The 12,150-nt window shown below is 41.0% G+C and overlaps 2 long non-coding RNA genes across 2 annotated transcripts; one reads left to right on the forward strand and one right to left on the reverse strand.

Moving 5' to 3' along the window:
* Positions 1 to 1,934: 1,934 nt before the first annotated feature.
* LOC145541554 (uncharacterized) lies at positions 1,935 to 7,540 on the reverse strand. The gene is made up of 2 exons (XR_014079108.1): positions 6,858 to 7,540; positions 1,935 to 2,128 (listed from the first exon to the last, which is right to left on the reverse strand). It is a non-coding gene; the product is annotated as an uncharacterized LOC145541554 (long non-coding RNA).
* Positions 3,843 to 4,688, forward strand: LOC145541553 (uncharacterized). Its single transcript, XR_014079107.1, has 2 exons — positions 3,843 to 4,041; positions 4,498 to 4,688. It is a non-coding gene; the product is annotated as an uncharacterized LOC145541553 (long non-coding RNA).
* Positions 7,541 to 12,150: the final 4,610 nt, after the last annotated feature.

The raw sequence follows: 12,150 nt of genomic DNA on the forward strand, positions 1-12,150 counted from the left end.
AACAAGGGGGTGTTTTGGCTCTGAGGATGGTATGCATTCTGTGTGAAGATTTGTCAGAATTTTTTCCCCCATATTTTCTTCAGGCTCCTCTCTCATCTTTTCTGACTGCATCCCCAAACTCTTTTCCCATAAGAAATTTCTGTTTTCAGGAATAGAGAAATCAGGCAGCTAAAAGATGGGAAGCATATTAGAAGAGAAATGATTCTGGGGGTTCAACTGGAGCCACCTTCCCTCTTTGGGAAGCAAAGAAGCTTGTTTAAGGGCAGAACCTGGGCAATTAAAGAGCCATGGCTAGACTCAGATTGCTGATTTTCAAGCCAATGACTACCCACTGCTCCATACTGCCTTCTCTACTTGCCTTAGAAATAGATTTGATCTTGCCTCTCTGCTCCCTTGGCCTTTTCCCTCCCACCTGTGCTGCTATAATAGAATCAGAATGAAGGAATCTAATTATGAAGATAGGAGGAGAACTGGGGAAAAGTAGTGAACTCTTCTTAAGAGGCAAGGTGTGAATTTGGAATTCCTCTGGACAAATTAAAAATTCTTGTTTGGAGAGAACATCATTAGTTTTTGTTGTTGTTATTTTTGGACTTATGAAAAATTATTTGAGAATTTCTTTTGCCACCACCAACCCTACGGTCACATGGTTCAGTACTATACAAAGAAAATCCAAACTTTATGCTTCAGAAGGCTCCAAATAATGTTTTTACATTAATTACTTCCTTACCCACACTGACTTTAATCCCTGGCTATAAAAGAGTGAAGAAGTTGCCCCTTCCCAAAAGATACTGAGAATAGAGTGCCCTGCACCCATAAGACAAAAATAAAGCTGCACCCTAGGGTTTAGAAAGGGTGTGATATGGTGTGAAAATGTCATGCATGTTAAATCTTTTGGCCTCATATGGTCCTTAGGAGCGAATGAATTTTAATCCACTTAACAACTGGAGTAAGGAATTTTGAGTTGCAAGGGTTTCTAGAGAACAATTGCATAATAAATAGGTCTGGGGATGAAGGGTAGTTTGGCCAAAGTTACAAATTATAGGCAAAGTTGGATCTCAAGCCCAGATCTCCTAATCCCCAGTCCAGGCTTCTTGCCACTGTTCCGTGAGACACACTGTAGAGAGATTTCAGGCCTCTTTTTTCCTGTACTTTTTCTCTATTTGAATTCTCCCTTCATATTCTGGGAGCCATGTGCCAGAGACTCTTGCTCTCTTGCAATCATTCTACCTGCCAAAGGCCATCCTGTCATTGAGTTTGAGGACATTTGGCCCTGTGAAAGGGGGGAAGAGCTGTCGCCAAAAGGGGACCAGAAAGACAGGCTCAAGTTGCCACACTGAGGGTCAATGCCTTCATAATTGATGACTTCAAAGCATTATGACCAACATGCTGCTGAAGGGTACACTGACCAGAGGAGGCACTCAATATTGATGGATTATTTTTGAACACAAATGACTATTATAACTCTACTGATCAAGGTTGGACCAAGAGAGACCCTCACCATCCAGTCGTATCTCTTAGACTTGATTTGCTAAAACTCTACTTCCTATTCTCAGAAGTGATCAATTGAGGGTGAAGAAGATGAGATAGGTTGGAAGCCTAAGTTCATTTTGCCTCTTTAGGCTCTTAAAAAATGGAACTGACAAAGAAGTGTTGCTTGGCAGTATTATTGCCTATTTGCTTTCCTCACTGTTATTTTGGGCAGAATTCTCGTATTTGGAGAGCTAGCTTTATGTTTATACCAGAGAAAAGGAAAAAAGTAGCTCCCTTGCTATTCCCTAGAATACTAGAATTCTTAGGTCCAAAGCACAAAGTCTCAGCAACACTTTGCCCTCCACACACCCTATACTAGCAGGGAAAACCTGCCTAGTGAAATCTTTAAAACGAAGTCTTCTTTTTTCAGTAAGGACCAAAGAAAGAGCCAGATTTGTCAAATGTTGCAGTGATCATATTTTATTGGTCAGTAAATTCCAAATGCTGGACATCCTTATTGCTGTTCTGGGAGGAAATGTGGAAGGCTATACTGCTGAGATGCCCTAGAGTTCTGCTGAGGACAGTGTCTCCATGCAGAAGTGTTTGTTTCCTCAGCAGACCACTGCTCTCCAGTAGTGATGATGGTACTTTCTTCATGCTGCAAGGAAGCAGAGACAAAACTAAAGTTGTAAAGGTCCCTGGTTAGGGTATGAGAGTCTCAGAATTTCCTCAGGTGGGCATACAAGGCCAATTTTCCATGTTTTCCTTTATGATTTTGTAACCCCTTTAGCTACGGTTTGGCCTGGCTTACTTTTGTGTCAGTCAAGTCTCCCCAGAACCAGCTATATATGGGGCCCAGTGTAAGATGAATATGTTGAGCTTTTGTTAAAAAAATAACTTCAAGGTGGTGACAGCAGCGCATAAACCAAGCCTGAGGCCCCCTGGGGAAAAGATTGTTTGTGACTGCACAGGTCCTGTTCTCTTGAAGCCCCCCTTGTCCCTCCTGATTTAAGGCACTTCTTATGGTAAAATTCCAGGTAACACATTGAACTATCCCTATCTCATTTATCTTTATAGTCCAGGAGAGCTGGTCAAATGTTTTATTAATAATAGGGGCTTGATGAATACTTATAAACGGCCTGCTTCTCACTGAGGCCATGACAGGTGCCCCAGAATGAACGGAGTCTCTTTGGTAATGTCTCCATCATCACCTCCTGAGTTTATTTATGCAAACTATTACCCTCAAGCAAGGGTACCTAAACTATTTAGTCTTTCTAAAGCAAGGCTCATCATGTCATTCTTCTGTTCAGAATGTATGCGGAACTTCTTCCTGTCTACAAGGTCTGGTTCCTTTTTAAGTTTTCATATCAGCCCTCCCAATCCCAACTTCACTTTTTAACTTGTCTTTTATTCTTTCCTTCTGCTTGTTCTGGTCAAATTGGGTTATTTAAAAAGTATAAAAAGTATAGATGTTTGTGGGAAATTCAATGTCTTACTTGCACTGTTATTTTTTTCTAGCATTTCAATCTATTAAATTCCTAGGGAACTTTAAAAACTTAAAATAAAGCTCCTCCAATTATATGATTGTTTCTTCAGTAAACTCCCATTATTCATCTTTTGAATACATTCTGTATCATTTACCAGATTCTGTCCAGGATTTTTTACTTCTATGCATTTCTTCTCAGACATTGAATTTCTTGAGGTTGGAGTTGTATCTCTGTGAATTTCTGGGGGATGGGGCAGGGATAGTAGATGAAAAAGATGAGTTGGACCAAGGCCTTGAATTCCACATTGTTGGGAATTTGAATGGGGGCCAGGAAAGGGCTGGAGGGAGAGATTACATAGGTGCGAAGAGAAGCTTTTGTGAGTGTAGGATATGCTCACTATTTTGATTTGTGGTGATATGTTAAAACTTACCAAATTGAACACTTGAAATATGTACAGCTTTGTTGTACATCAATTATAATTTAATAGATTCATTACAAATTCCATATCATTGAGGTCTTCACTTAAGAGCTGTTTCTAGAAATGAGGAGATGGAACTAAGAATGCATATCTAAATGTGCCAGCAAATGGAGGCTTTGATGATGCTAGACTTGTGTCTACGAGGCAGGGAGAATTTTAGTTGGTTTGTATCTTTCAGGGTGGTTCCTATGGGCTATACTGATGTGCAACCAGCTGATTCTAGCAGTCCTAATAGGTACTTTCTTGATTTTATCCAAATGTCTCAGTATTCCCCCAAATCCAACCAAGCTCTCATGTTAAGTCTCAGCCATTGTGACAATCATCAATCACAGGTCCTTTTACCAAGAGGGCCCATGTCATGGCTACATGTCTCTATATATAAAAGGGAGCGATGAGTGGGCTGCTTTGGACAAATAGACATGGGGTGGGGGAGGGGGAGCTGACTGAGGCTGCTGTTTCAACAAGAAACCCACTGCTGGCCAGAGTTGAGAAATGTAAGAGGATGGTGAAATCTCATAGATTTAAGGGTTCAGGATGCCATCGGAAGGACTTACCACAGAGACAGAAAGCAAAGAAGTTATGTCATGAAAAAATCAAGAAGCCAAGGTACTGATGACATTTTCTGAGAAAGGAAGGGGACTCTCAGATAATGAGAATTATCATCCTAGCTTGACAGGTGTTCCAAAATGTCAAGTCCTTATCAAAGCGGAGCTCTCCATTCATCTCCGCCAAATTCTTCAACTCTTCCCTAGCATTCTTCTCTCCTCCACTCAACACACACTCCTCCCCCTGTCTCCCTCCAACCTCGATTCCTCAACAGTCCTGCAAAGAACCAGACTTTATGTGCTCATTGCTCTTCCTTTTTATGCTGTAGAGCCTCCTCCTAATCTTGCCCATTACCTCCAGGCCTACTGTTGAAGGTAGGCTTCTCCAACTGTTAAGAACCTTATGTCTGATGGAATCTCTGGCAATCTGACTGGGGAGGTCCTTATATGAAAAACGAATGGTGTAACTGAGTATACATGAGTACAATTCTTAAATTTTCTCATTCTTGTCTCTTAGTCAACTACATATGCTATTGCTCTGGTTGAAGAAGATGATTGAACCTGTGTCTTTCGATGTCATGATTTCTTTCAAGGCTGGCAAGAAGAAAAACCTCTTTCATTTCAAGCCCAAGACCACCATCATCATCATTGACTCCTCCTCTCTGCCCCAGGGTCTCTAAATAAACTTTCTCTCCTTTCACTGGCAAATGGTGTTTTATTTAGCTGGAGAGTACCTGTGGCAATCTGGAAAACTGCCTCCCCCCCCCTTTTTTTAATGTTATAGAGCAAGTGGAATGTGATGAATAGAGGCATAACCAAGTGAGTCAGGAGGAAAGATGTAGTTTTCCCCTTTGTTCCTGTTTAAGAGATTTGCTAATGAAATGTGTGTTTGGGCTGTGGTTTAGGATAGGTTGTGATGGTTTCTGCTATGAAAAGAGCCTACTCTTTGTTTGACGGATCTTCTAACCTGGCTGGGCTGGAGGGTACAACAACCAGAAAGCTTGTAACCAGATCAGCATCAGCTCATACTTCTAGTTTCACTTGGTAATTAGTTATGAAGATGCCCATTTTTCTAGAAACAGACCCATATCATGTAAACATGAAACAAATTGTAAACACAGGGAAGGGCAAAAACATAACACGGTCTTAGAATGGGATATGTGTATTTGGAACTTTTTAAAAGTATACTTATTTTTTATTTTTATGTGTGTGATTTCTTCACAATGTTGTGCTAGTTTCTGCTGTACAATGAAGTGAATCAGCTATATGTATACAAACCTCTCCCCCTCCCCACCCCTCCCCTCTGGATCATCCCAGAGTACCAAGCTGAGCTCCCTGTGCTATACAGCAGCTTCCCACTAGCTATCTGTTTTACACATGGTAATGTATATATGGGCTTCCCAGGTGGCACTAGTGGTAAAGAACCTGCCTGCCAATGCAGGAGATGCAACAGATGCATGTTTGATCCCTTGGTCAGGAAGATCCCCTGGAGGAGGGCATGGCAACCCACTCCAGTATTCTTGTGTGTTGAATCCTGTGGACAGAGGAGCCTGCTCGGCTAGGGTCCATAGGGTTTCAAAGAGTCGGACACAACTGAAGTGACTTGGCATGCACTCAGTGTATATATGTCAATCCTAATCTCCCAATTCGTCTCACCCTCCCCTTCCCCACTGTGTCCACACATCTGTTCTCTATGTCTGTGTCTCTATTCCTGCCTTGCAAGCTACCTCATCTATACCATCTTTCTAGATTCTTTACATTTGCATTAGTATATAACATATGTTTTTCTCTTTCTGACTTACTTTACTCTGGAACTTTTTAATGGATAGCTTTCTCAAGCTTCTTGCAATAGTGTACTTTAGATGCCATGTAGTTTTGGGGCTCTTTGGAATCAAATAATTCTGATAGCTGGGTAGAATCCCTTGTGTAAATGAGCCTGAACCTTGTGTACTAGGTCATCTCCTTCCTCCTTACTCATTACTATTAACCTGCACAAATTCTGGGAAGCACACCTTGCCTCCCCCCAAGGATCATAAATGCAATCTTAAAAAATCACAGACCAGAAAGGCTTTAGTTAATCTATAAGGTTGAGACCTCAAAACTTAATTCTTCTAACTCTGGAACGTGAAAGATGCAGAAACTGGGAAAGGAGACAGGAACTGCTGACTTAGGCCCCAGGGTTTTGTCCTATTTCCTAAATGTGAATGAGTTTCTTGTTCCCAATGAAACAAGGGTTCCTTTGATGTCTGATTTTCCTCTGAGGTGATCACATTTGGTCCTAGTGTGCTGTGGGAAGAGATGGTGATTGAAGATGTTATGGTTGGTGTCCTTAGGTCCCATGGCATCTTCCAATAATATGTTATGGTTACGCCATTAGACACAAATATATCTTGCAGTGCTATGCTATAGCAATATTTTGTAGTTTTTGTCACTTGATGTAAATGTATCTTGTGATAGTAAGTTGTAGGAATATGCTGGAGTATCTCTTGTGGTAGTATGTTGTAGTAAAATGCTATACCTAGTGATAGTATGTTGTAGTAATATGGTTTGTATACACTGGTGTTGCCTGGAGGAAAAGGCAAAAGCCAAGGAGGTCAGTAGCCTTCTCTGCTTCATTCGGGTATCAGTTGGTTGCATTTGTTCTTCAGTCACTAAGTTGTGTCTGACTCGTTGCGATCCCATGGACTGCAGCACGCCAGGCTTTCCTGATCTTCACCATCCCCCAGAGTTTGTTCAAATTCATGTCCTTTGAGTCAGTGATGCACTACACTCACCATTTTGGCCAGATTTACACAGAACTGACCCTGTTCACATGTACTCATCCTCCAAGAACTTACAGTCTAGAATCAGAGTAACAGTGCAGGGAGACCTACCTACCTGGTACCCAGAGCTTGACAGTCAGCGTGTTCAGTGTCTAAGACATCTGATAGTTCTTGATTAAAATTCTGCACGAAGCAAAAAATAGTGACAATTGACACCTCACAACAGCTTTTGTGAGTCATGTCTGGTGATAGGGCTACCAGTGAGGGGCCACTTGTAGGGCCATCTAGGATGTATTTTAATCTTTGCGGGTGAAAGGAGCCTTTACTAGTGAATGGCCAGGGCCACATTCTAATGGGACTTTATACAAATGTTTAGAGCTTGTGCCAGCCTTGATTTTGCTGATCTCAATTGTACTATTGAAGTAACCACTGCCTTAATTTTACAATTGAAACAGTCTGAATCATCAACTTGAAAAAAAAATCACAGAGAGACAGAGGTAATAGAGTGTGTTTCACTCCATTAGGTATCATCACAGGGGAGATTTTCTGGCTCTTCCAGGACCTTACTTCTTTGGGTCTTAAGCGTCAACCACATTCTTTCTTTTCTGAAGCAGTTCACCAGCTCTCCTGGTACCTGGTTCCTTATGTTCATGGGCCTGTGCCTCTTTTTGGATATCTTTATGCACAGGGCCATCTTTCTACTTGTCTTGGTGGTAGTCTTAGCGTTCTTGTGAAGGGTCATTTTGGGAGAGGTAAGAATAGGGAAGAGGGCACAGAACCAACCAGTCCTGAACTAGATGTTAAGTTAGTGAAAAGAGGAAGGAAGCTAAGTGTCTCTTCATAGGGTCAGGGCCTTGTGTAACACAAAGTGGTCATAATAAGTCCAGCATTATCCCTTATGTCATACTGGCAGATGTGAAATTGGTCCCAAATTCAAGTTCATGGGCTTGAGAATTTGAGTGCAGACATATTTGTCCTTTTACAACTCATTCTCTAAGAGTCTTCCTCCATTCTTCCTGTGTATTATGTCTTGGGGGTGACTTAATTTTATTTATTTATATTTGTTTATTTTCAAAGTTAGTTTTATTGGAGTATAGTTGCTTCCCTGGCAGCTCAGATGGTAAAGAATCTGCCTGCATTGCAGGAGACCCAGGTTTGATCCCTGGGTAAGAAAGATCCCTTGGAGAAGAGAATGGCAACTCACTCCAGTATTCTTGTCTGGGAAACCCCTGGACAGAGGAGCCTGTTGAGCTGCAGTTCACGGGGTTGTAAAGAGTTGGACACACTGAGCGATTAACACTTTCACTTTCATAGTTACTTAACAATGTTGTGTTAGTTTTTGCTGTATAGCAAAGCCAATCAGTTATACATATACCTATATCCTCTCTGTTTTAGATTCCCTTCCCATTTAAGTCAGGGGGTAACTTGATTTTACTCACCCACTGATAGAGCTGGAGTTAGAGACCTGAGTGCAGGTTTTATTCTGGGAAACAGATCTGAGTAAACAGGAGGGAGAAGATAGAGTGTATGGGACAGAGGAGGAAGAGAGTAAAGAGTGAGCTGCTGTTCCTTTAATTAACTGTCAAGTGGTTTTACATTTTTGTTTATTTAGAGCTTTGCAACCAATTAGATTATCAGTCAATTCAGTCACTCAGTTGTGTCCGACTCCTTGCAACCCCATGAATTGCAGCATGCCAGGCCTCCCTGTCCATCACCAACTCCCGGAGTTTACCCAAACTCATGACCATCGAGTCGGTGATGCCATCCAGCCATCTCATCTTCTGTCGTCCCCTTCCCCTCCTGCCCCCAATCCTTCCCAGCATCAGGGTCTTTCCCAATGAGTCAACTCTTCGCATGAGGTGGCCAAAGTATTGGAGTTTCAGCTTCAACATCTGTCCTTCCAATGAACACCCAGGACTAATCTCCTTTAGTATGGACTGGTTGGATCTTCTTGCAGTCCAAGGGACTCTCAAGAGTCTTCTCCAACACGACAGTTCAAAAGCATCAATTCTGCGGCGCTCAGCTTTCTTCACAGTCCAACTCTCACATCCATACTTGGCTACTGGAAAAACCATAGCCTTGACTAGATGGACCTTTGTTGGCAAAGTAATGTCTCTGCTTTTTAATATGCTATCTAGGTTGGTCATAACTTTCCTTCCAAGGAGCAAGAGTCTTTTAATTTCATGGTGCAATCACCATCTGTAGTGATTTTGGAGACCCCCAAAATAAAGCCTGACACTGTTTCCACTGTTTCCCCATCTATTTGCCATGAAGTGATGGGACCAGATGCCATGATCTTAGTTTTCTGAACGTTGAGCTTTAAGCCAACTTTTTTCACTCTCCTTTCTCACTTTCATCAAGAGGCTTTTTAGTTCCTCTTCACTTTCTGCCGTAAGAGTGGTGTCATCTGCATATCTGAAGTTATTGATATTTCTCCTGGCAATCTTGATTCCAGCTTGTGCTTCTTCCAGCCCAGCGTTTCTCATGATGTACTCTTCATAGAAGTTAAATAAGCAGGGTGACAATATCCAGCCTTGACACACTCCTTTTCCTATTTGGAACCAGTCTGTTGTTCCATGTCCAGTTCTAACTGTTGCTTCCTGACCTGCATACAGGTTTCTCAAGAGACCGGTCAGATGGTCTGGTATTCCCATCTCTTTCAGAATTTTCCACAGTTTATTGTGATCCACATAGTCAAAGGCTTTGGCATAGTCAATAAAGCAGAAAAAGATGTTTTCCTGGAACTCTCCTGCTTTTTCAATGATCCAGCGGATGTTGCCAATTTGATCTCTGGTTCCTCTGCCTTTTCTAAAACCAACTTGAACATCTGGAAGTTCATGGTTCATGTATTGCTGAAGCCTGGCTTGGAGAATTTTGAGCATTACTTTCCTAGTGTGTGAGATGAGTGCAATTGTGCAGTAGTTTTGAGCATTCTTTGGCATTGCCTTTCTTTGGGACTGGAATGAAAACTGACCTTTTCCAGTCCTGTCGCCACTGCTGAGTTTTCCAAATTTGCTGGCATATTGAGTGCAGCACTTTCACAGCATCATCTTTTAGGATTTGAAATAGTTCAACTGGAATTCCATCACCTCCACTAGCTTTGTTCGTAGTGATGCTTCCTAAGGCCCACTTGACTTCACATTCCAGGATGTCTGGCTCTAGGTGAGTGATCACACCATCGTGATTATCTGGGTTGGGAATTAGACTATATATGCATTTAATAATGAAAGCTTGAAAACTGTAAAAAAACAGAGTGATCGACTGAGGTGATCTCTGTTTCACAGGCAACAGGAGTTCAATCCTCCTGGAGGCCTTCTGAGGATCCCTCCCCTTCTGAAATGCCCCCAGAATTGTCCCTCCAGGTCCTGTGAGGCTGGGACATTCATCCATTGACTTCCATCCCCTACTAGTTGAAGGTCCTGGGAATGTTAACTGCCCCCTTACCAGGCTGCCTAGCATCTTTGGTTGTGGAAATACTTACTCCCTGTTACTTCATTCTCTGCTTTTGAAGGTCTCAGACAAAAATTAGATAGAAAGTGCTTCATTTTAATGTTTAACCTTTCTGATTGTGTGTATGTACATTTGTGTGTGTGTGTTAGTTGCTCAGTCATGTCCGACTCTTTTTGACCCCATGGACTGGAGCCCACCAGGTTCCTCTGTCCATGGGATTCTCCAGGCTAGAATACTGGAGTAGGTTGCCATGCCTTCCTCCAGGGGATCTTCCTGACCCAGAGATTGAACCCACATCTCCTACATTGCAGGCAGATTCTTTACTCACTGAGCCACCTGGGAAGCCCATGTATATATACATTTGCATTTTGTTGTTGTTCAGTTGCGAAGTCGTGTCCGACTTTTGCAACCCCATGGACTGCAGCCCTCCAGGCTTCCCTGTCCCTCACCATCTCCTACAATTTGCCCAAGTTCGTGTCCACTGAATCAGCGATACTATCTAATCATCTCATCCTCTGTTGCCTCCTTCTCCTATATGTCTGCATAATGTTCCATTATTTGGATTTGCCTAGTCTGTTTTACTAACATTCTATATTTAGTGCATTTATAATTTCATTTTATCTATTAATAAAAATGTATACAAAATCTACTTATTTATCCAATATTTGTTAGTACTTTTTATATTTTCTTAGGATACATCTACAGAAGTGAAATTACAGTATCAAGAAGGATGGCATATTTAAGAATTAATTTTTTCCAAATTGTTTTCTAGAGAGGTTTGATCGACCTATAGTCCCATCAGCAGTGTGAAAGAGCATTTAGCATGAACTTTGGCAATGACCTGGGAGCAGGTGACTAAGAGAGACTGTAAAATCTTATTACTTAGAGAACCTTTAGCATAGTGGAGGCTTCTATTTATTTAGGATAGGTTAAGGGCAATTCTACTTGAATAGAAAAGTGATGGATCACATTAATCCTGGATTCCCTGTCTCCCTTATTCTGAAAATGCTTCTTTACACAGGCACACCTTGGAGATATTGTAGGTTCAGTTCCAGACCACTGCAATAAAGCAAATACCACAATAAAGTGAGTCACATGAATTTTTTGGTTGCCAGTGCATATGAAAGTTATGCTTACACTGTATTGTAGTCTAATAAGTGTGCAATAGCTTTATGTCTAAAAATGTACATGCTTTAATTAAACAAAACTTTATTGCTAAAAAATGTTAACCATCATCTGAGCCTTCAGTGAGTCATAGCAGTAACATAAGAGATTGCTGATCACAGATCACCGTAACAAATGCAATAATAATGAAAAAAGTTTGAAACATTGCTATAATTATTAAAACAGAGACAGGAAGTGAGGAAAGCTATTGGGAAAATGGTTCCAATAGACTTGTTCGATGTAGGGTTGCCACAAACCTTCAATTTCTTTAAAAAAATGTAATCTCTACAGAGCACAATAAAGTGAAATTCAATAAAATGAGGTGTATGACTATAGTTGAAAAAAGCACATGTGTGCACACACAAGACACATGGAACAGATTCTTAGAAAAGCAATATCTGAGTTTTCAAAGGTTCTGAATTTATTGTCATTTGTTTACTCTTATTTTCTGTTTATCTAGGTAGTTAATGAGTTACCAGGTGTCCTGTGTTTGAATTTCTGTGACTATGTGTGAAAGGGTAAACCAGCTAAGTGTTAGGATTCTTGAGATTTCAATTATTACCAAATGCTTTAAAGAAAGTCTGACCAAAAAAAGGCTTGAGTTATGAATCAATAGAATTGGAAAGGACTTAATATTCCTTCATCTTTTCTGTTTCCTAAGAATGAAACTAGTAATCAAAAAAGGGATAAAAAAATGGAGACCAATATAAAGAAGGAAAATTGAAGATAAATTTCATAAAAATTTCAGTTCAGCCACGAGATTAATGAGCACGAATCATATTTTTTTTTAAATT

The sequence above is a fragment of the Giraffa tippelskirchi genome, chromosome 3 (assembly GCF_054371585.1).
Source record: "Giraffa tippelskirchi isolate mGirTip1 chromosome 3, T2T-mGirTip1v1.2.pri, whole genome shotgun sequence".
Lineage (NCBI taxonomy): Eukaryota > Metazoa > Chordata > Mammalia > Artiodactyla > Giraffidae > Giraffa > Giraffa tippelskirchi.